We start from the raw sequence: 25,770 nt of genomic DNA, 5'->3' as shown, positions 1-25,770 counted from the left end.
CTTTAAACTCAGATCTTATAAAAACAGCCATAAATAAACTGCCACATCAGATAGGTATTGCATTAAAAAGAACCTTTAAAATGTTTTGCAAATTAAATAGTGTCCTCTAAATTATAACAATGTTAGACATTATTTGGTCATTGTTGTTTTTTAAAGAGATATCTTTATCATATCATGAAATCATAATGTACATGGCTATATGAATAATTTATTCTGAATTCACTGAAGACCTCCAGTTTTATATGGCACATTTCTTCTAATTCTAGTATTTTTATCTATATATTTGCAATCAGTTATCACCACAGTTGGTTACCCGGGTTTTAAATTGGACTTTATCTGGCTGCACAGTTTCAAAATATTATTTGTGAGTGGAAAACCTTCACTTTCTTATTTTGAAGTTCACTATTTAATATTCCAAATGCTGGTGCATAGAGGATCAAAAAATGCAGCCTATAGGTCACATGGGCTGTGGGAAGCATTTGCATGCAGACACACATTATCACGTAGCTTTTCTGGTCAGCCTTCCAAAGCCATGATTTTCTTATGCAACTCCATGTTACATCCTAGCAACTAAACAGTCTTTAATGAACAAAACCTTGAGGCCCACTCCATTAGCACCTGAATGACAACACATTCAAGCAGCAAAATCCTATATTTGCACCTGGTAGATAATGCATTATTTTTCAGGCACTCACACTCTTTGCCTCAAATGAAACAGAAAAAAGTCTTTTTGTATGCAGAGAGCATTCAAAGCCAGGTGCATTGACAGTAACACATTATTTTCAGCAACAGAGCTCAAACACAATCCCATGCCCTTAGCTCTTGTTCTATCACTGTACACCAGCTATCTCCTCACAGAAAGAGTTTTCTTTCTGCAGCACAACTCAACAGCAAAATCCAGAACAAAAGCATATGAAGCACTATTACCCTTCTGCAAATTTTCCAGATAGAGGGAGCATTTGTAGCAAAGGATGCACCTTAGATTATCATTCCTAAAATATGGTAACTACATTACCATATTTTGCAGGTTTGACTTGTGGATGTTGATGTACTCAACTTAGTGGCTAAAGATGCTCCTGCCACAAGATATTCACCCATCTATGGTCCCTGATTGCTGTTGCTAGACAGGAAGGTAGAATAGCACCAAACCCGCTGCAGCACTGTCATGTACCCTGACAGTCATTTTCAGTTACTTTACTATGCTTGACTGTAAGTGCTTCAGCTCAGGAACTGGTTCGTGTTTGCTTCAATTCAGCCTGCCATTTATTGCAGCAAGATCTGCTACAGAACAAACAAAGAAAGCCCCAGCTGCCTCAGCCATGCAACTTTAATCCATCTGGTTTTGTCTGCATTTCATTAATATCTCAATAAATGTCTACAAATTCTTTCTTACTGCTGTAAACAGTGAAGATATCTAATAGATGAACAAATGGTAAATGCTATAAATATGCAGTCTGAAATAACATGAAAATCAGTAGAGTGCAAAGTTATAGTGTATAGAGATGCTATGCACAGTAATCTGATTGCTCCAGATGTATTTGTTTTGAAAACTATGAAATTTGCAAAGACAGAAACAAGATCTAAGAGCAAAATGGGATGTAAGGGCAACCTGGTCTAGTAGAAGATATCCCTTATGGAAGGGGAGTTTGAAACCCTTCTTTAAGGTTCCTTCCAATCCAAACTATGCTACAATTCTATGAAAATGTAGACCACATTCTGAAACACATTTACACTGAGAAAGATCCTGGGGTCATAGTAAATGAGCTAATTAAGCACGAACATTCAGCACAGTGCTATAGATAAGAAAATTACTGTGATTCCTGGATGCTTAAGCCAGCAATACTAAGATTACTGAAGAGCTGCTACTTATCTGTGTAAAGAGCATTAGTGAGACCATTACTGAAATATTATGTCATGCTATGCAATACGCAATTTAAAAATGACTGAGTCACAAGTTAGAAGGGATTAAAAATGTTTTCAAAATAACTTGTAACCTGGAAAATCCATCTGTGAAAGTGTTAATAAGCTCTAATTATTTTATTAATTAGAAGGCTAAGATATTAGTTGTTCAGCTTCTGCAAATACATGTAAGTAAAACATTTGTGGCTTTTAGCTCTGTATGATAACAATTTTAAAAATGTATAATGAGATTCAGAAACTAGAAAACAACGAAAGATAAAGTTCAGGCTCAGGTTTACATTAAAGCTGTGAGCCTAAGGAATCACTGTGAAAATACTAGGACAGACATGTATTCAAGCATTTTTTGTATTTCTGAGTTATACCCTTTATTCAACATACACCATGTCTCATACAGAAATAATGCATAGCTTAGGGACTGTAACTAAAAGAACACAACAGTCACCTTTTATTCTAAAATTCATAGAACTTTGAGTATTCCTCAAATTACATGGTTAAAATATTTTTTTTAAAAAAGGAAGGGACTCCCCAGGAAAAATATATTTATTTTCCCATACATTTCTCAAGCAGATGTCATCTAGAACAGTATCTGATTGAATTTCAAGGTTCTTCACAGTCTTTTCAGAACCTGTCATATTCAGTATTCAAATATTAGTTCCTAAAGACATCACAAGAGACAAAAAACTGAGCATCAGGACTCACCAAAGAAAAGTGCAGACAACAGCAAGACCTGAAGCACATGGTGTAAGGTACTCACGGGCAGAGAGAGTTCTAGCAGACTGTTTCTAATTAAACAGTCTCTTATAATTGTGTCCCACTGCAACATATAATGCTGTAAAAAATATATCTGCTTTGACCATCCAAGAATAAAATCTTCTGCTACTATGCACAGTTTGATTCTCAAAGCTTGTTCTTGTAAATTCTTCCCTGTACAGTGCAGAAGCTCTCAACAGCCATTCTGGTGCCTTCTTTCAAATTGCACCTGCATGTCTGGGATGCTTACAAAAAGCTTGAGAACATTTAGGCTGCTAATGCTCTGTAAAAAATTTCCTTTCTTGGTGAGCAGTTTTGCCTTAATACACTATACTCTCCAATTCTGATTCCCCCATTTTACCCAAATGGTTAAACCCTCACTTTTGAGGACAAGGACTGCCTTTTCCCCAAGCTCTATACAGGCCTGGGCCGATAGAGACCTAGGACATATCTGCGTTCACTGGCAACAAGTAAGAATTTAATACAGTTAAGTGACAAAAGCCCTGCAGTTAAAAACTATCTGACATCTCCAAAACCCTGAACTGCAGATAGAAACTACAGGTCATTAGTTCATATTTACCATTGCTGCTGTCCCCAGCTACAAAGTGTCTGTCCTTTCACTCATGGTGTGCAGAGATGAATGTTTCAGGACTGAGAAATCTCACTTCAGTTCTGGAAAGTGAGTCCAGCTAACAGCAGCTACAACCTTGGTTTGCTTCAAAAATTAGTTTTTCCCAATATTCAATTATTGTACATTGTTTTCAAGTACTGATGTTTCCAGCAAGCTGAGGAGTCTTTTCTTACAAAGAGTATCATCCACTAAATATCACATATAATAATTCAAAGCAAACTTACATAATTTCTACTGTTATTCTTCACTTTTTGTCCTGTATAGCATTGTATATACACTCTGCATAGCTGTATTACTGCCCACATTGTGCACACAGTGGGCCTTGGTTGAATATCTTCCTTTTAAGTCTTGTATACAATTCCTCATTTTCTTTCGTCCTTTGTTCATTCTCACCCAAGGAACTTAGCTACAAATGCTAAAGCAAATATCAACACACCCATGCTTTGTTTTAACATTTGATTCAGCCAGATTTGATATTGGTAAGCATCCTTTTGAAACTGCAGTCTGCATAGGAGAGGTGCATTAATGAAGCATGGTTAAAGAGTGCTTTAACATCAGTCTTGTTTTGCAAAAATAGGGGGCACTTTAGACTCCCTGTTAATTTGTTCATGAGGAACATTCAGCAAGATGGCCTTGATGCAATGAAGGAAGGTTCTTCTCAGATAAACTGAAAGGATGCAGAAGTTTTCAAGGAGAAACAACACTCCACTCTTCATTCTGTAGCAAATAACTGTAAATATGGTTTGACTAACTTGATAGTGCTACAAAAGCATAACACACAGAATAACAGAGGAACTTATTTATCCATGGTCATCTAGGAAGAGTAGGCAAAAAGCAATTTTTATGTTCAGTTAAAATAAAAAAAACCATATTATTCATATATTGGTGTACATTTCAAATAAATATTGAATGTATAATTAAAATTATATCTCATGAGGTCTTCATCTTACTAATTCAATTCTGGGACAAGTTTTAGGACCAAATTTTGGGAACCAAGACCATCCAGGCCTTAAGTTTATGTCCATAAGGATAATTTATGTCATCAAATGTGCCTGACACCACGTGTCTTTATCCATCTTTTCCCAGTATATTAAAAGCCCAAATCCTGTTATTTATACCCACATCTGTTCATCAGTGGATGGTGGCACAAAGTCAAGACTACTCTTAAAACTTGCTCAAAACTACTTTACATAAGCTATTCCATGATAAAGAGGAAAAAAAGAGGCAAACAAACAAAAAGCAAAGCAATTCTGCTACTTAGCACAGTCTAGATGAAATTACTTTCATAAATAATTCATTAAATCTCCCGTATTAAACAGGTTAAATCATTTTTATTTGATGGGTTTTGGTGCTATTTATCCTTCAGAATAAGAATTAGAAATTGAATAATCTTGCATTATTTGTAACTGTGGTAGAGATACATGTTTTGTTTAATGCAGTCATAAAGGAACTTTCTGAGCTGCAAATGTGCTTTATAAAATTTCCAATTATTGCAACAGATGGATGTGCTGGGAAAACTGTTTTTGCCCAGGCCATCCTAAGGACAATGCAAATTTCAATGAAAGAAGTAGCATGGTTCTTTTCAAGCTTCGTCTCCATATTTTTCATCCTGCTAGTCCTGAAATCAGGCATAATCTGGGCTATCTTCTGTGTTATCTATTCTTCCTATTGAGAAATTCATTTCCCATATAAACTTGGAAAGCTATGATTCTCTCTATTCAAGAGAACTATTTTTAGTTTTAATGACAATTAAAAATCAGGTGGAAAAATTGTAAATCTTCATGTTTTTCAATAAAGCAAAAAAAAGTAGGGTTTTTTTTTATTTCAGGATTAATTACGGGTCTCTCTTTTCCCCTTTTTTTTTTTTTCTTGAGCACCTAAATATTTACAATTAATGGGATAGACCGAGAAGAAAATTATAAAATTGATTGGGAAGGTGTGGCATCTTCTGGCTTTTTTCCAAGCAGCTTAAAAGTAGGGCCTTTCTGTAAGATCTGTAAGACTCTTGTTCAAACACACATCTGCTCTTTTTTGATGGTATTCAGACATATATATCCCAGGAGAGCAACTTTACCAACAGGTTTCAGTATATTTCTCAGTAAATTTTTCTCAATCCCTCTTCTTGACACCAATACTTTTCATAGAAAGTGTTTTATATATTGCATTAGAAAGGGAGTAGTAACTTTTATACAGCTGATAGAAAAAAAAATGGGGCTTGGTTTGGGCTTTTTCTGAAAAGTGCCTCACCTACAAGGCATTTTCTGCAAGTGGAATCACAGGTCAGACCATGAGAGATGACATGTTCATAATTTTCCTATGGAAAATTTGGTCAAAAATAGGCTACAGAAGAAGTTCTGGATAGCACTGTTTGTTTCTCATTTTTCTGAAATATTTCTTCCTCTAAACAATCAGAAAAATCCAGTTCAAAACTCACATAGTTTTTCATTACAATAATTTTTAATATCTTAAATAAAAACAATAACCTTAAAATATTTATATCATGGATCAAAAGACCACCAGGTATTTCTGAAAATGTTATTGACAGTTGGAGGAAAACTCTTGCAGAGCTGGATTTTAAGAAACGTCTGTTTCACTGTCTTCAAATAGCAAGTTGGCTCAGTACTGGCTAAGATATCTGAAAATATCACTGGGTTTCAGTTAAATTTTGCACTTGAAAAAACTTGTAAGGGTTTGCAGATGTCTGTCTTATGCTCTGCTATAATTTTTTCTTGCTTGTTTTTCCTAATAGGTCCATATTAAACAAAACAAAAACAAACAAGAAAAATTCCCAAATCTTGGTCTACATACCAAACTAGGAAAAGACTGCAATGCACCTCCACCTCAATTGTATAACCACACAGACTACCAAAAATAATCACTTCTATTTTCCTGGTGAAGTGTTGAAAGAGCTACTATTTTGACCAGCATGAATTAGCAGACAATATTTTAACTATCAAAGTGAACCCTAATTCAATCACATGATAAACCTCAGACGTCAAAGTGTTTTCAAACTGCCAATGCAGGCCTGTGAAGGCAGAATAACCCAAGGCAGTGAAATCCCTGAAATAGCCCTAAGCCTCCCTGTATGGCAAAATGGCACAGGGCAGACACAGTGCCATGGTTTCATCTGGTGGTCCCAAAGAAGCACAGGTTTATCCCAGTGACACTTGGTTAAATGAATCAACCGCATTTCATTAACAAATGAACAATGCTTAGCTCACTTCTGCTGCATTGCCTCCAACTCCAGTTTGGTGGAAGGAGTCAGGTGAGTACTAGTTCAGGGATGTGTCTACTGGACTCCTCTGTTGACATGGGCATCCCCTGATGAGCTGAGGGACACAGCTCCCAGCAACCTTCAATGGAGTTGCCAAAGCCACCCTTGCTTTCTAGGTGGGTGTGACTTAAAGGTAAATATTTTTGCATTGGTACCACGTTAGGTAAATGCACACACTGTAATAAAGGATGCTTCCCAAAGAACAGAAGCAAGTATTAGAAAGCAAAATTTAAAGCAGTACCCGTTGAAATTATTTTAGGGAATCATTCAAGAGTGCCCAAAAAACCCACAGCAACTCATCAAGACCCTAGCAAGACAGCCATCTGGCAAGCCCACAGCACTTCCAAAGCAACAGCCAGACTGTAGCAGCTGCCAGCTGATCAGATGTTGTAGCTGTTGAGATACTATTTTCCATAGAATCACATATTTATATCTAAGTCCATTACTATCTAAAACCCACTTTTTGTTCTCAAAAATAGAGATTATGATGGAAAACTTGTCAAGAAGAAATTCAGAGGCAAAGTTAGACATTCAATATTTAAATGGCAAAGTTACATACCATATTCCAAGAATGAACAGGGATCGGAATCACAGCTGACCACCTCTGCCTCAAATACTTCAAGGGATATAATATATGAATAAACTTGAACCTTCAAAAAAGCAAAACCCTTTGCTCTACAGAAAGGCCTTGTACAGTATCCACACAGGGCTCTGCAGAAGTGTTCTCAGGAACTGGTCATGGAAGCCCACTGGAGCAGATTAGATTATAAATTCAAAAGGAAACACTGACAAGATCAGCTCTGGGGCTTGAAACAGCATTATGGGACAGCCTGAGAATGGATACTTGAAGGTGCAGAGTCAGGAGTCTTGTGAAAGAAGAAGGTTCTACCCTATGTCCCAAGCCAAAGTCCAAATTATTCCTTGTTCTAACAAAGCCACCACCACTGCTTGAAGGAAAGAGCATGAATGAAAGGTGACAACTCATGTTCTAAGAATGTTGTTCTAAAATCAGATCCCTCAACTCAGCACTGAGTCATGGCCAATGAGCCGCATGAACTTTTACAAGGGTAAAAATGGCATATTTGCACATTGTTAATTATATACAGTAAACTAACCTCTTTATACCAGATGCTGTATGTCACTTCAGTGGCTCACTGGGCATTTATTTCTAAGGTTTTAGGAGGTATACTAAGGGAAAACAATAGAAATACTGTAAAATACTTATCCTGTCTCTTGAGGCTATGAAATTCAAATGGCCACAGATTTTTTGATGTTGATTCTCTTTCATGGGCTATGATCAGGTACCAAGGAAGTTAGCTAAAACTGTGATGTCTTCAAAAAAATCATTAAGTGACATCTTGATCAAAACACTAGATGAGAACACCTCTTTTCCAAAGCTTTCATTAAAAATCTCAGTTTTCAAGTAATAACAAATAACAAATTAAAAATGTTCCTCAAAGTAATTAAGACAATTCAGAGGATGTGCACTTAAGCCTCCCAAGCACTTGAGTGTGCAGCACCAGACAGGATACAAACTCTTCAGCATAGGGATCCAAAGAGGTGAAGAATATGAAAGAAAAATTCCATTTAATTGGACCAAAAGATTATTAGAATTTCCTTGAATAGCTGTTGTCCCAGATAGTACTGGCTTTATTAGGCCCTAAGTAAACTCTGTCATGGACCACTAAGACAATTCCCTCCCAGCTTCAGCATTCCGTGTAACTCTGGGCTTGCCATCTCCAATACCTTTGGGAATGGCTTAAACTAGCAACCTATTGATTCATCATTGTCTGTGATATTTTCAGCTCTTCAAGATCTCCATGTGTACAAAATTTAAAAAGACATTTCTGAATTCAAGAGGATTTTCATTTTTTTCAAGATTGAGTGCAAACCAATCTCCTTTTTTCTTCCCTTTCCACATGCAAGGGATGCTACCTTACGGAAAGAGAGCAAGTTACACAAGGAAGAAGAAAAGAATCTGAGATATTCCTACCTGTATTTCTTGAAAGCCTTTGATCAAGTTTTATAAAGATGAATATGTTATTTTGGCTATCTGTATTGTCAGGGCCTGCTGTGGAAGAGATAGGGTTTGGAGAAAAGGAGGGAATAGTTCCTACAGGATTAATTCTCACATTACAATATCTAGAAAGATAGCAATGTATTGGAATGGGTGCAGAGAGAGAAACAAAGAATTGGGGCAAATTATACTCCTCACTGAATGAAGAAGACAGAAGGCACCACATTAATCACAAGCAGGTTCCCATCCTCTTGACGCAAACTAAATAAATACATGTCAAATTACAGCTAGACTGCAAAATTACGAATTAATGACACACAGAAGAATTATGTTAAAAGAGCATTATTAAATCTACCATGCATCTGCTGGAATTCAGACTTAGGAAATGACAGAACTGTCTGTACAGGCATTATCACTCACTTCTCATCCTCTCCAGAAGTATATAAACTACGGCATCATTTGGTTGCATAATCACACTGTGTGCAGACTGAAAAAATCTCAGAGTAACAAGTACACAAGGGGCTCACATCCCATTCTCTCCCACTGGACCTCTACACTTCTCAGCACAACCTGGGATCTTGCTCTTGTCCTGTGACTTCACACCAGGTTCCCAGAGTACATGGATCTGAGTCATTCTGTGTGCTGCCCACAGACGAAGCACTGGGATAGGAGTTACACCTCATTGGTAATGTGCCACCAGTGGTGATTCACCACTGTTGTCCACCTCATGTCGGAGTGTCCAGATTTATTGGATTAAGAACACCAAGACGGAAAAAAAATTGAGGCACACATCATTCCTTCAACCTGTCTCATTTGATGTGCAGAATGGACTAGGCTCAGTTAGGGGACTTGCCTCTTTTCTTCACATTCTTAAAACATTTTTACACAGGCAGTATGTGATTATGAGTACTCTCTCACAATTCTTTCTTCAGAGGTCAATAGAATTTTTGAAAACGTCATGGGTCATCTTCCCAAAACACATCTGTAAAGAAGGTCAATGGCATCAGCTGTGTATGGTTGAATCTGAGGCAGATGATAAAATCATAGTTTTTCCCACACCATTCCCAGGCCTAAGATTCTGCCTCAATCAAGAGATGCCTACCTAACCTGTTCTGTAAATAGGTTACTGATGACCAGCCCAGCTCATTCTTTAACTCTTCAATTCTAATTCCTCTTCTCATCATTCTGCTTTTGAACAGTTAACTTCCAATCTCCCATTTATTCCCCCTATTCCAATCCAAACAACGCTGTATCTGTTCCTCACCAAATTGTCACAGCAAAATCCAATATGTTTTCTTGTCCTAATTCATTACCAAATGCTTTCACCAGTTCCTTTTCCAGTTTTTTGACTCTCACCCAGTCTCTGTCTAATCACACTTTGAATCTATTCCATTTCCCCCTTCTGCTTTTACTCCACTCCCCACAGCAAGAGCAGATTACTTGTTCTTCTTCAAGAGACTAGGCTCACCAGAAATCAATTAAACGAAAGTTTCTCAAGCTTCTGTAGCCCCGACCTCGAGCATACTCAAGTAATTTGTAGCAGCAACAGTTATTCAGCATGGATATTTCTGAGCTATGAGAACCACGTTTAATTATTCTATAGGGATGGTCCAGGTATACCTTTAGCATCATTTTGGGATCTGTCTGAGGAAAACCAGTTTGAAGAAAAATGACATTTGAATTTGTTGACCATTTTAACTATGGAAATTAAACAAGTCTCTACCAAGTACTTGCCCATTTCAGTTTTCAGAGAATTGAAAAAGGTTGCCCATGACAAAAAAAACAACCAAACAAAAACCCCAAACAAACAAAAAAACCCTCACAAGTTTTCAAACATCTGGGAAGACTAGAGAATTTTAAAGATATAATCTCAGAACATTATAGCATGGGCAAAACAAAATATCTTTCCTCTGAGGGTATTACCATTTGTGGGGAGCAAAGGAGAGAGAAAGATGAAAGGAAGCTACTAAAAAAAATTACTATATCACTTTGGCTGAAATTTTCCAAAAAATTTCAAATATGCAAGGTAAAAATTTAAAAAGCTGCATACCCATTAAGGCATCCTATTCAGAAATGTTTCCAATTGCTATTTTTTATAAGGAAATGCTGCAAAAGGATTTATATAACTCTGCTTATGTATCTTTTAACTCTTGTGCTTTGGTGGAAATGAAACTATTTATTAGGAAAAAATAACATTTTTCATACTGTGTTTACAATTTAGATTATACAATAAGAAACTCTAGGTCTTTCTAGGGTCCACAAATGCTGCCCAGGAATCGTTTGCATGCAATCATTCTTGATATGGGACAGGAGGATGGATTCAAGCTTTCCTAACTTTTCTTTCAAACCTATTTTCTCAGGTTAACATAAGCCTTTTTACAAGTCCTACACCTACACACTCTCAGAACTACAATTATGGGCATTCACATCATCGAGAGCCTAAAAAATCCATTTTACATCAGCAACATATAAAGAGAAGTGGTAACTGCTTATGTTAACTGCAGCTAAATTTATCAAACTGAGTATTTTGCCTCTAGCCATTTTAGTTACAACAACTCACACAAAGCACAGAAATTAAAAAATCTGAGGACTGTTAAGGCTACGTTTCCATTAGTAAGAGGTAAAGATGGCAATAGAAGCAGATTTATAGGTAAAACAATTAGTTCTGAGGACCTACTCTTGGTAACAATACACAAATATATATATTTTGGGTGTTTTACTATAGACTAGACCTTCTCTGGTGCCATGGACAGCCAGTGAACTGTTTGACTAGAGCAGGTGACTTCCTGAGTACACTTTCTGACTTAATTTTATCAGAAGGAAGTCGATTCATCTCTGGTCTCTCCAAGAGACTCACTCCAAAAGAGCACTCCTGGCCCGAACCCAGACCCTAATGTAGCCCATCTTGTCAATAAGGTTTATGAAGCCATAGTAAAAACCAAGACTGACCCTATTGAAGTTAGTGTTGCAAAGAAAAGGCAGTAAGATCCAAATCAGGACCCTGGAACAATATTATATGAGCTCTAAAACTGAATTACAAATGCTTGCATAAAGGTTTATATTTGCCTACGAGGGAAAGGGAGGCAAGCAGGCAGTGTGAGGTCTCAGCAGGTGAATTAGAGATGATGCTCATCAACAATTTAAATTGCCAGGAATTGTTACATTAGCTGGATAAGCTAGGTAGCCTGTAAATTCATTACTATCTTAGCTGAACATATAGACTACAGGAAGAGAAAATTTGCTTTACTTTTTGTTGGGGTCAGGCAGAGCTAGATGCAGAGAATCTGTGTGGACTGTGTGACATGAGGAATTTTCAGACTCTTACAGGGTAGGCAGAAGTTACCAATTTCTAGATTCCCAGAAGTCCCTATTATAACTGAATTCTAAAATTTAAGAGGAAACTGTGATGAAAACATATGTATTGTTGTAGTTATAATGCCTGCAGGCCAAGTAAGTCTTATCCAAATAAGACTTATAAATAATTCTTCTGATGAGCAAGGGAGATTTTTTGCTTATTTATCCAGTGTGGGTAAAAAGGACTTGTGTGTGCATAAAATGGTTTGGGGAGTTGCTTGCTTGATTTACAGCATAATTTCTGTATGGAATTTTCTAGCATACATTAAATATCAAGCAGATCATTAATTCTATGCAGAACCTCATTGAAGTATGCCCTTACAGACCTTAACAAAGAAAAGCACACTGTATGGCTTCAGAGAGTTCTTGGTTTTGCTTTTCCATAGAACAAAATAAAATAAATTAAAAATCCCATAGCCAAACCTCCAATTTTATAAAACAGTATTCAGAAAGTATAAAAAAAAGTATGGAGAAGAATCAGGCTCTTTCTTCATTACCAGACTTTCTACCTTCCATATTCAGCAATTGACCTAATATCAGTTTAGCAAAAAGAAATTGATGATTCATCCATATCGCAGGCTCAATCTTATTTCTTTGGCACATTTCTGTCTCTGCCACAAAGGTTTGAAAGATTTGGAAAGTGAGCCCATGTGAACCTCATGAAGATAAACAAGGCCAAGTGCAAGGTCCTGCACCTGGGTCCAGGCAATATCAAGCAGAAGTACAAGCTGGGTGGAGAATGGATTGAGAGCAGCCCTGAGAAGAAGGACTTGGTACTGTTGACAGATGAGAAACTCAACATGACCTGGCAATGAGCATTTGCAGCCCAAAAGCCAACTGTACCCTGGGCTGCATCACAAGTGTGACCAGCAGGTTGAAAGAAGTGATCCTATTACTTCACTCTCATGAGACCCCCACCTGGAGTCCTGAATCCAGCTGTGGAGCCCCCAGATGGCAAACCTGTTTCTCTGCTAAACAGTGCCCAGCTTTTCAACTCATTTTTAAGTATGAGATCCAAAGCTAGGCTTTAAACCAGGAGTTTAAATTAAAGATTTCAGAAATGTTGATTACAGGCAAAATATTTTTATGTGAAGGCTGATCATCTAAATTGTCAAAATAGAAAAGAAAATCTGTTGCCACTTAGGTGAACATGTTTATGAGTCAGCCAAAGCCCAAGTGAAACAGAATGGTACAAATTGTATAGTTTAAAAGCTCTCTGACAAAGGGGTCTCAGAAGCACCTGGTATGGTTCTAGGTCAGCATGACTCTAGTCTGAAGGATTCTATGAGCAAAAGGAGATGTTTAATATTGGGGCCACTTAGAAATACTTTTCATGTACATTCCTAATGAGTTGTGGCTGGTTATCCCTCCTGAAAGCAATCATAAAGCACACTCCTGTGTGCAAACACAGACTGGAATTTACTGTTAACTTTGTCATCGTAGTTACCATAACCATTCTTTCTCTTCTCGTTTTAGGCAAAATAATTTTCTTTTGTCTTTGGAACACCCTTTCAGTCAAAAAAGCAACAGAAAATAATGGGATTGTTTTCCTTGTAAGGTACCATTTCTTGTTTCACAGTGAAACCTCAATAACTTTGAAGAATTCATCCTTTCCAGGGGAGAGGAACTTGTCAGTGTCTTACATCTACTGCAAGAACTGTGTGGTGCACAAAACAGGCAAGCAAATTGTTACACAACATGACACAGTATAAACTTGTGTTACATAACCATGGTTTAAGTAACCTTAAGATAGTCAGAAAGTGAAGAACTCATCCAGTACAGCAAAGAGAAGATAAATGGATAACAGTATTGTCCAAACGGAGACTTCTACCTGGGAACTTATTCAATAAGCACAATAGTGCTTAATGCCTATTAATCTGCTGGATCTCATCCCTATCCCATGGCGGATCCCACAGCTCCATTTTTCATTTCATTTTGTTGTAACCTCTATATTCCCCAATTCATTCCAAAACCTATCTTCTCCTAAACCTGTTGACTGACAGCCTACCTTTGCTCCCTCTTCCCTCCCTCTACGTGTTTAGGCTCAGCCATGTGCTTTCAGATATGATGATTGCACAATTGCTTATGATTTCTGCTTCTTTTGCAGGTGAGGTCAGCCACATGCTACAAGCTCTCAGCAGAAATTTGAACCACTGAATCCACTATTTCCAGTCAGCAGAGAGTGCTGCCAGTGTGCTTCAAGATGTGTCAGCAAGGGGTAATGGTCTTCACTGTAAGGTATGTAGGGGAAGAAAACTCCTCTTTTTTAGAAGACTCCTTTAGCCCAGATCACACCAGAACAGCTGGCAAAGCAATGGGGACTAAGTTAAGGCATAGGAATGGGACTGAAGCAGAACAAAAGGCAAGAACAAAGCCTCCTCAGCTGTTTTTGCTGATCAAGAGACAGATGGAAATACCCACCCATCTAGCTTGCCTGGGTGTTGTTCTGGAGAGCAGAGCAGGCACACCAGGGATGGGGTAGTGGCTGGAGAGGGCCACAGCCTGGGCTTCCACGCACCCAGAGATGCACCCTCAGCTTTGTGAAGGGATTCCCAGGAAGGATGTTTGTCTCTCAGGGCTGTGCGCCTCCTTTTCCAAGGAAAGGGCCTCACAGACACATAAGCATTTGGAGGTTTATGGGAAAACCAGCCCTGAGGCCTGCCAGTTTCTGACACTGTGCAGCCTTGCCCTTTTATATATCCAGAGAGAAAGTCCTGTCAGAAAGATTTGTTATAACAGGAGTTGTTTTGTGAGGAAGAACACGGAAGTCCCATTTGAAGCACTCTTCTTTCTTTTATCTTCGTCTCAAGTACACTGACATGAAATTAATCTCATCTGAGAGTTTAAAGGGCTTAATTCCATATTCTTTTGTGACTGTTAAAAGAAAGAAGCAGGAGGCAAATTTAACTACAATGTGAAGTTCAATTATTTCAATTACCACCTCCTGCCTAAATGAAGTCTGTTCCTTCAAAGACATCAGCAATTTTACACTCATTTGCTCTTAAAATAGCATTAATTATAATAGCTTAACTGGAAATTCCAAAAGAATACATGAACAAATTAAATAATTACTTGCATATATTAAAAAGTTACATACATGTTTAATTTATAAATTAGTTATTTACCTTACATAATTAATCATGCAGCTAAGAACAAGTCTTAAGAAATATCTCATGACTGTAACATGAAATTTTGGTCCCTTTTAGAAGTCATATTAATATTAGATCCCACTCTGCAGGTCATTTCACAAAACAGAATAAAGATATCTTAAGTAGTTGATACTTACAAAAAAGCACAATAAAGTGATGTAACTTACAGGGGAAACTATCATATTATCACTTTGATGCTTTTTCTGGAATGCGGATGATAGGTGCTGGCGGGACTGTTTCTCTGTGTGGGAACTTGCTAGAGCATGGATCAATGAAATGAAAGAACAAAGAACATACAAAAAAGACAGAAAAACCAGAGGCGAAAATAAGACAAGGAAAGATTGTTGCACAGTAGAAAAAGGTGTGAAGTGACTATGCAGCTGACAGTGGTGCTCTAGGCAGCGTCCCAGGATGTCCGCTGCAAAAAGCCTGCAAGGGAAAAGGACGCATGGATAAAGACCCACAACAGAAGAAAAAAGGATTTAATCACATTTTCTGTAGTATTTGTCAGTCTCTATGCAAGCATTTTATTTCAGTTATGCCAACAATAGACACGTTACATGAAGAAAACTCCAGTGTTACAGGTACACAGGAGTGAAGTGCGATTAATATTCTGGTTAAAGACTGCCCTATGTATGGTTGTCACTGAATTTAGTCAGAATAGAAGGTGAACTAACACAAATGGGTACATTTCTGAGAGATCCATTTTAAGTTGCAATCATATTTTGTACCTAATCCTGGAAAACTTTTTCTTCTCTCAGAAAAGGCAGGTGTTATAATTTTGCAGTGAATAAGCAATAAAGTAATTTAAATTCTGCTTAGATGGCCAGGTTCCATTCCTCCTAACCTATGGCAATCACCCTCTACATATCCAGAGAGAAATGGAATGAAGGATGTATAATCCCACGCATGAACAATCTTTATATCAAAAATTTTATTACCAGACTTCAGCCAGAAAAACTACAGTGGGCATTGACAACAAAACTGTGCAAGAAATTTTTATTTCTCTGCTCTCTTTACTGGGCTACACAGCACAGATTGATAACAGTTATTTGCTGGGATCAAAGACACCCCTGCTTATTTTCACAGTCCTTCTGTGCAACGTACTTAGTGAATTCCCAAGCCATATGCAGACCTAAGGACATACTGATTCTGCATTATTACCTTGCAAGACTGAGTCAGAAAGACAGGGAAGAATCTGCTTTTTTTTTTTTTTTTTTTTTTTTTTTAACCATACTAATAGTCTTATTTAGGTCTAAGGATGGAGTTTGTCCTGATTCTGCAGTGGAAACAGACATTGAAATTCTCTGTCCAACATAGAAAAACCTGCTGTGTTAACATTTTTCTAAGCACAGTGGCGTCCTTCAGAAAATAGTATTGCATCAGATCCCAGATGACTGCTTATTGCTAAATCAAAAAGGTATACACTGATTTTATTCATCATGTCTAGAAAAAAATATCACAGGAATTTTTTTCTGGAGGCACAATGTCTATGTTTAGTTACAACTCAGTAATTCTCTGTAGGACATGTGTAAGCAGAGACTGGACTTTAAAGAGTAAGCCCTGAGTATTGTCAGAGACACCATGGGCGAAGAAATTGTACGCACATAACTGTGTGTACCTGACTTAAAACAACAAGCATCTCTTCCCTGTTGTTTCAAGAAGTTAACTGGTAAAGGAGGAAGAAAATCTTAGCCTTGGAGATTCACTAAAGGCATATTTTCTTATCAGGAACTTGTTGAAAGAGGAGATTTAGTGTACCAGGGCCAGGGGCAGGAGATTACCCTTTCTGATTGAGAAGTGATTAATGAATGATATAAAAATTGAGTAGAAGCACTGTTGAAATTTTTGTTCCTCAGAGAAGTTCTATCTGAATAATGAGATTGCTAGATTATAAAAACTGCTGGCTACTTGTTCCTTTCTGCGGAAGGTATCTTTTCAGCTTTATACCGGCTAGCGCTTGTATTTCAATGCCTTAGAAAGCCTCGAGCAGCCTTGAGAGGTAGCACGGGCAATCTAGCACTTCAGTAGCTCTAAAATCGGTACCTGAATCAGCTGCAGAGCAAATACCATCAGCAGAAGCAAAGAGGGAGAAATATAGCTCCCTGCTCGCTCAATTCCCTGCAGTTAGAAGCCTTCAAATGAGACAGACGACCAGAGATGTTTACAGGAAAGTAGCTGAGCTGAGAGAGAGCCTTTGCCTCCCCTCGACCATCTTTTATTAGGAGAAGGGGAAAGGGGAGGACTGGGGGCGGACCCGGGGTGACCGGCCAATCAGACACTGCTGAAGAGTCTGAGTTACATTTGGCTTTGCCCGCTTGGAACAAAGGAGCTATGAGCACATGTCTTTGGGAGGGGGGAGGGGAAGCTCAGAACAGGCAGCAACACCTTTCCAGCTCAAATTATTCCAGAAGTAAATCTGATAAACAGTAGCTCCCAATATCTGACCTTTGATCCTTCAATCCTTCTCTATCTCTGCATTTTACTTTGTCATTCCTTGATGCTTCTCCTTAGGCATACATGTCACAGTTGTTAAAATTCTCCAAGGGGGTGTCAGAGACTGAAAATAGTTCATGCCTCAAACATTGATATAAAGTTTTGCTCATTATAAAGAAGCTACAACCAAAGAAGACTCCCTGAAGAGTGGGACTTTGAACTGAAAGTCAAACTGTTGATTAGATAAAGGGAAACTCATTGTTCAGTCACCTCAGGCTGAGGGAAAGTTATGCATCCACAAAAAGCCAAAGCCACCAGCTGTGCTGAGAGTCATCCCCAGCTGAGTTTGGGGTGGGGGGAGAGCACAGCTCACAGAAGCCAGGTTTACACAGACTCTCCCCTGCCAAGGAGGGGGAGGAGGAGGTTTTGGGTGCATGGTGTAATCTCTGGTGAGAGGCAATAAACACCCATCCTCCATTACACAAACTGGCCCAGCTGTGGAATCCCCAACCCCACAGGGCACATCCACGGGACTTCCACGTGAGAGGCAGCTGAGGCAGTGTCACAATCCATCAAAGACTCCCTAAAGTTCCCCCCAGAGTCATTCATGAGGCCTTGAACCACAGGACTGCACATGATGCAACAGATCCAGAGTCTGCTGCAAGACACTGCCCTCCTTCCCCAGAGGGACATGCCTGGACATTGCCACCTGGCTTGAGGGTACATTAACCCATGGGATTCTATGCTTTTTGGGGGGGACCTTCACCACCAAGAAGAACAGCTGGAGAGGATCAATTCCTTGGAATCCACAGAGTGGTGATATTTTCCTTATTCTGTCCCAGTCACTCTCTTTCTGCCCCCCCCACTCTATTTTCTATTTCTTTCTTTCTTTCTCTCTCTCTCTCTCTCTCTCATATTTACTATCAAATAAAACTCATATTATTGTCATGGGCATATGGTCTCGTTTGCACCTTAATTCGGGCAGAGGAATTTCTAAAGCATCTTAATAATCAGATCCTGACAGGGTGGCATGAAAAAAATAGCTAAACAGCTACAGTATACTTAAACTTCAAACACTGCTACACTAAAAACATAATTCTTTTGTTCACTGGATATTTTATCTCTCTGCTTAATCAGACATTGGCAGGAAAAGAGAATGATTCCCAGAAAAAGAAAGAAAAGAATACTTTATGCAAAAATATGGGGGTTTTTTACACATATAAGGTAAAATTTTGGGGGAAAAAACTCTCAAATGCTTTTCCCAAATCACCTTCATTCATTCTCCACAGTAACAAAAATAATTCCCTGTATGCCCTCAATCATAGAATATAGTTTAAATAGGTTTAATGTTAAATAGGTTTAAAGGGAACTTGCTCAAGTGGGGGGGAAAAAAAAAAAAGTCGTGATAGTTTTATTTTCTGTTTTACTTTAAAGTTACAACCAGGATAGCTCATGATATCCTCAAGAGTGGTCAAGGGGCTAGATATTTTGCACAGTCTGGACACAGGCCTCATGACCAGTTCTAGAGTGCCTGTGACTTGAATCATAAAATCTGGAGATAAAGTAACTAATCACTAGAGTAGTCTAATATTTTGAGCATGTTATGATCATTCATAATACAAATAGAAAATATTGATATCACTTAGCACAACCCAAATCATTTAATAAATTTTTTTAAATGATTAAAAAATTGAACAGTTCTGAAGATGGACCAGCCATAATTCTGCATATTGAATCCATGTTTCGAAGTCCCCATTCAAATGCTAGGCCTTCCTCAAGAAAAAAGAGTACCGAGTCTCATTTCCAGCTGTCTGGAAAAGTCCAACCATTAGATACGTCTATAATAGGATAGGCACCACATCTGTGCTGTTAGAGAGTATTGACATAGAGTATGGTTATCATATTCATTCAAGAAGCACAATGGTGGCCCTGGCTCTCAACCAGGATTCCTACTCACTTCTAAGCTTTTGAAGAAAATGCAACATTAGGTTCAGAGACAAAGAACTCAAATCCAGTATTTTTATATGCAATTTTTGCATATTTTATATGAAGTATTTGCATTCATCTAGCTCAATTTGTGGCTCTGAGATTGACCTAAATAACCATAATTTCTTAATTGCTCAAGTAGGGAACCTAGCCAACTGTGGAAGCTGCTGGGCTCAAAACTTAGCTCTTAGGCACTACAATATTTAGGAGTAGCTTCAGCAGGCAGAAAAAATTTTAGTCATAGCTCTTTTTTTTTCTAGGTACTTTATCAACAAAATATTGTATTAATTTCAAAGGTGATCACTAGCTAAGGAACAATCAGGTACTAGGAAAATGAGGCCAAAAACCACTTTAAATAAATATGTACATTTTTAATGAAAGCTACAGGTACATACATGTTTAATTGACTTGGCCTCATCTTCACTATTTTATAACACTGCATCATTCAAATGGAATTTCATGAAAGTATCCAGGTCCCTGCAAATATCTGTAATGATACTTTTCCTGATTACTTTTCTGTCAAGAGAGATGCTGACATCTTTAAAAGAAGCAGTTGCCCCTCAAAACAGCATCTCTTATTATGTCATTATAAAGCATGTCTATTTGTTCCTTCACTCAATTTCCATCTTGGTAAAAGAAAGTAATGTCCTTAATATCTAAGTGAGAAGCCTGGGGAAACACAGAAATTTTTTTTAATAATTGCTACTGAATACTTTTTGCAACCTAATAGCAGACGCCTGATGATGGTTTATCATGGCATGTTGCAGGAAAGAGCATCACTTCAATCAAGAAGTTCTCAGTTGCTTTACTTAGATTTCTTAGCAGACAGCAAAGCTTAAGAAAGGAAAGAGAAATATCAATAATAGATATACAGGTCTGTGTGATGTACAGGCATTATTATCTAAATGCAAATAATACACATAAACCACTATCTTTTGACATGGCTTCAGGCCTCCTAACCTAGTCCAGAACAGGAGAACAGGACCTAAGAAGGAAAAGGCATGCAGTCAGACATGTCACCTGAATGCATTACAGAAAAGAAGATTCCCTACATGTCTGTCTGTTGCTGGGTAGAACAAGATGGGAAGCTAAGTAAAATCAACTTTCTTGCGATTGCATTTTCTGTACAATTAGCTGTTTCTGTATTTCTCTCTGTAGGAAAAAAACCCTAACTGTAATATTTTTCATTAACTCCTTTTTTATATCCATCCAGTTTTATAATTTCTTCCAGCTTCTTTTTGTTTTTGGTATCACAGGTGTTCAGCATCTCCTCCAAGGCAAAGGAAAACTATATTAAATTCTAATTAAAGGACAATACTGAACTACTGTTGGTAGACAGATTAGGAAAAGAAGAAACCAAAAATATCTTTAAAATATTCTGCAGGTACTTTCTCTTTCCATATGAAATTTCTCAGCTAAATGCAATTGTAAATACACCACTGCAGAGTATAAGAAAACACTGTTAATATTCTACACTATAACTATTTATAGATATTCTGTCTTTATACCAGTATCTAATCTCAGCTTTGTGTTTACTGCAGTGAGCTCTTTGAAAGAAGCAGCTGTATGGAGAAATCCTGCCAGCCAGAAAAGCCACACAGATTGCTGGCTGGGTAAAAACCATGTTTGAACACAGAATTAAGTGGAAGGCTCCTTATCCCAATATGCTCTATCTGCCCGTGGGACAGTGACTATGCTTAAGAAAAGAATAGAAGGTGACTAAAGGTTGATCCTTTCCCTAGAGGATTCTCCAGCTTCCTGAAAAGTGCATGTTGAGGGACTGCTTCACTCAGAAGTTGTAAATAAATGATCAGATTTTAGAGTTACTCCACAAATTCATTTGTTATGAGAACCTGTATCGTATTTGGCCTGCACACCACCCCAATGCAGTAGATACCAAAGTTTAATTAAGTTTGAACAGCAGCTCTACTGTTTGTTTTGAGCATGGTGTGCAATGGTTTCACTGGATATCTCTTCCCGCTTGTGTGAAACAAAAGTATTATTTTTACAGACTATGAGATCTCCATGTTTAGTGTTTTCTCATATAGCAACAATCCTGTACCTCTGACTAGTTCTTTATCCCTCATTGTTCCTTTTCTTTTACATCTGGGGTGAGCTTCACTCAGCACCTGCAGATGGAGTACACCCTGTTATAATAAGCCCTAAACAGCAAAATTGATGTCTCAGTCATTTTTCTAAGCATCAATTTTCCTAATTCTAGCCTTCACCACAATTGGGCTTAAGTATGAATTTCAAACATAAAGTGCATAAATAACTTATTTTAAGGCAGAGAAATACCTTCATAATTAAATAATAGACACTGAAATTCACTTCTTTCCCTACCTCCAAGTTGTAGAAACATACTTACGATTTTCAAGGTTCTTGTTTTAACTATTAGTTTCAGAATAGGGCTTTTGTGTTTGCTTATTTTTCAGTCAGCATCTTTTTCCAACTAATCCTGCAATGTCCCTAGCCAATCCAAGGTTATTTGAGAAGATACATTCTCTCCTAGTAGAAGAGTGTAATATCATAAATATAAGAATTTTTCTTTCAAGCAACAGCAAAAGGACAGCAAAAGTTGTATTAAGTTGTATCTAGGAGGAAAGATTCCTCATTCAAGTGCACATTTCTTCAATAAGCCCAGGTGGAACACAACGAAAAATGAATTTCTTTTGCTGACAGTTTTTTCTTGCAGTGAAAGTACTTTAATGTGTAAATTCACCAAAAGAAAGAAAGGGAGGCAGTTAATCCTCAATAGCATGTTAACACTTGACCTTCAATACAAATGTGTAAATTAACTGTTAATGTCTCTACCACATATACGAAATATCTTCACAGATGAATAAATTTAACAAAACTTCAAAAGCAAGCCAGTGATCTAAATGAAATGGAAGATGTCTGGTCTTTCATGAGATGAGAGTGCCTCTGTGTCTTCTGGACAAAGTTAAACATATTCAATAGAAAGCTCTCAAACATTGTTCTCTTAAATACCATGTTGAACTCCTATTACTTGCAAGCAGGTCCATTTAAGTTCAGAATGCATTTGTATCTAGCAGATAATAACATCACTGCTTCTACTGTGAACCCTGACACAGAGCAGTTTACACATGAAAGGCAGAAAATCCTCCAGGCTGATCCTTATTATCTAGAGTTCACAATTTGTAAGTGATTCTGAGTGTAAGGACTTAAAAATATGACATAATGCCAGCATAAGAAACCACTGAGAACCTCCTCTCCTCAACATTTTTAAATATCTATGGATAAAAATAACTGTTGGAAAGAAATAAAACTATGCTTTTACCATCTTGAGAGGATAACAGTGGGATTCTGTCAATTTTCAAGTTGTAACTAAGTGATCAATAAATTTATTACTCTTTTTCAAAGACCTTCTATGATTATGCAAATGCCTGAAATGTGGCTTCTGTCATGTTAACACACAGAATTTCAATATGAATGTCTTCCAAGATGCCCATGATTGCTGCAAAGTAAAATATATTTTATAGTTGTGTCATTAAATAACCATTCAACAAATATTCCTTCACATCTAACACAGATTAATTATTATCGAATAATAAAATGAGTCCTAATGATAAATAGGAATTCTACGTTATTGTTCTAGAACTGAAAAATTTCTGAGACAGAGCCAATCTCATTTCTTTCTTTCTTTCTTTAGTTACATTCCAGAACTAATTCCTCAGCAAATAGCTTCTCTGATGGCTTGGAAAAAATGGCCACAGCAAGGCTCAATCAAAGGGCATATAATAATAAATTTGACATTACTGAGCAAAATGGGGCCTAGTCCTAACTGGAAGATGAAAGCAAATAGGGCTAAGCAAATATGAAATTAAGATTTAGGCTTATTCTATGAAGAGGAAACCATAAAAGTTAACCTTTTATTTAAAAATACAACCACCACTACTAAACAAGACAGCTACTCTGAATTTAGAAAATTTTCTTATTATTTTTTAGAGATTTGTTTATCTTCCTTAGGCAGTGGTTAAGTCCAGGCCATAGCAAAGCACTTTGCCACTATCACTTTGTGATACTGACTTTAGAAAAGGCCTTTCACTAGGCAGTGACTTGGCTTCTTTTTGTGCTAGCAAAGAGAAAGGGGGAAAATAATTATTAAAGTTAAGAATATTTTCCAAAACTTCTAGGGATTGATATGATTACTGACCTAGGCTGGATGCTGATTAAGTATTTCAGCACCATGGGATGAGAAGTGTGACGTGCAGGAGCTCTTCACCTCTAGGCTGATGTACTCCCCTGTACAGGCAAACGTGAGCTCCGTCTGCCACTGAATGCACTGGAATTTCTGTTTGTGTGCAGTGCTTGTGTGACCACATGCAGAACCCTGTTATGGGCTCCCAGGGCACAAGGAAAACATTAACACACTGGAGCAAGTTCAGTGAGAGCCAGCAGGGTGGTCAAGGGCCAGAGCAAAAGATGCAGTGAAAAATGACTGAGAGAAATGGACTTGTACATGCCTAGGAAAAGAAGGCACAGAGGAGGTTTTTGAATGCTGGTCCTATCTATGCCCTGCAAAATAAAGGCTTTCCAATATCAGTCAAAGGAATCTTTTTATAAAATATCTAAATTTTACTTCTTTCATAAGAAAAGCTTTAACTGACTTTGCACTACAAATGACACCACTTTAAAATGCCAGCTGACAGGCCTACAAAAGCTAGTAATTTAAAGTAAATTTTAAGAGGTATGAGTCAGCATTCAAAAGCACACCTCATATGTCTGAAAAAACATTGGACACTAGATTTTAGTTCTACAGCCTATCATTCATTTTCCCAGTTTATCTATTAAGGGCTAAGGTGTGTCTCTGTGTGTTTAAAAATAATTTATATGCTATCCAAAACTGCAAACCTGCAATCAACTTCAAATGTGGCACAAAATAAGTAGGCATGAGGTTAAATTATTTCTTTTTCTGAGTCAATTGCATACTGCTAAAATCTTATCACATTTATGCATCACAGTCTCTATGTCCCTTCCATATATTTCATGAACTTAAGTTCAGAAAAAGGTCAATAATTTCCAAATTATCACCTAAACCAGTCTGGAATCTCATAGCAGTAGTCCTTGCTACAACATAGACAAATGCCTCATCACCTCAGTCTTTCACAACACCCAAACATAAGAAATGCTGAACAGTGCTATTTCAGTGTTCAGTTACATATCTGAGGATTTTAAAGTGTTGTTCCTGAAAAGAAAATAAGACAGAAGACAAACATGAACTAGAGTTGACAAATTTCTTCTTTCAAAACATAGAGATCTCACATGAAACCCTCAACATAATGTTATCTTTCAAATTAAAAGGAACTTCCAATTGTGTTTCTTATACTTATCATTGTGAATTAGAATTTACTTTCTTGGTTAAAACATTAACAAAACTACACTTTCCATATACAACTACATAGAGAAACTTTACTCATAGAACTTTTGTTGTAAAATTATCAAAAAGATTTTTTAAAATGCAGTTCTGAAGCCACAAAGTGTGGATAAGTACTTCACCCAACTCCCAATTTTTCCAGAATGTGCAAATATTTCCACTTACCTTGAATGTTTTAGAAAGGTAAAATGCAAGAAAATAAACAGCCTGAAGCCAAGAACTTTTCAAGGGCTTGAAACAATCTCAAAAATTTATTAAAATCACAGCTACCCATGCTAGAATAGAAATATTTGCCAAATGAATTTTCCTTCAATGGCATGAAAGTAGTAGCTAATGTATTTATATAACCTGTGTATATGTTATTGAGAATCTCTGATTGCAAGACAAATATGCAGACTTTTTATAGATCTAACAGATGAGAGGTTTACCATAACATACTCAGACAAATTACTTCCAAGCCACATTATTGCTTAAACATTCCAACAGTTCAGACTAAATCCTTCTTTAACAGGAAGCAAGCAACCCAGTTGGATCAGTCTCTAAGCACTTCTTCAAAGCCTTAGTATTTCTAGAGTTACTCCCCTGCTGTCGTGGACTGTAAAGCCAGTAATTTATTACAGGGATAGACATGATTCAGATGAAATGTAGCTCCAGAGTGCTACATCTCTGTGAGAAACTCAAGTGAAGCAAGAGTGCAGCAAAGTCTTAATTCCTCTCAGGATGTGGCCTGTGAAATGCTGGAAATGCAAGTAAATTTAATTAAATCAACTCTAATCCCCACAAAAACAGATGGAGCTGAGGCATTTATTTCCCAGATATTTTCAAGAGAGGTAATTAACCCACAAACCAACGCAC

The 25,770-nt window shown here is 37.5% G+C and overlaps 1 long non-coding RNA gene across 2 annotated transcripts in view; it reads right to left on the bottom strand.

The window, feature by feature from the left end:
• Positions 1-25,770, bottom strand: part of LOC116442162 — a 61,982-nt gene that overhangs the window by 34,454 nt on the left and 1,758 nt on the right. The window lies entirely within an intron of this gene.

This window comes from Corvus moneduloides, chromosome 3 (assembly GCF_009650955.1).
Source record: "Corvus moneduloides isolate bCorMon1 chromosome 3, bCorMon1.pri, whole genome shotgun sequence".
Classification (NCBI taxonomy): Eukaryota; Metazoa; Chordata; class Aves; order Passeriformes; family Corvidae; genus Corvus; species Corvus moneduloides.
Note: the sequence above shows the minus strand (reverse complement) of the source record. Positions and strands in the feature narration are given on the sequence as shown.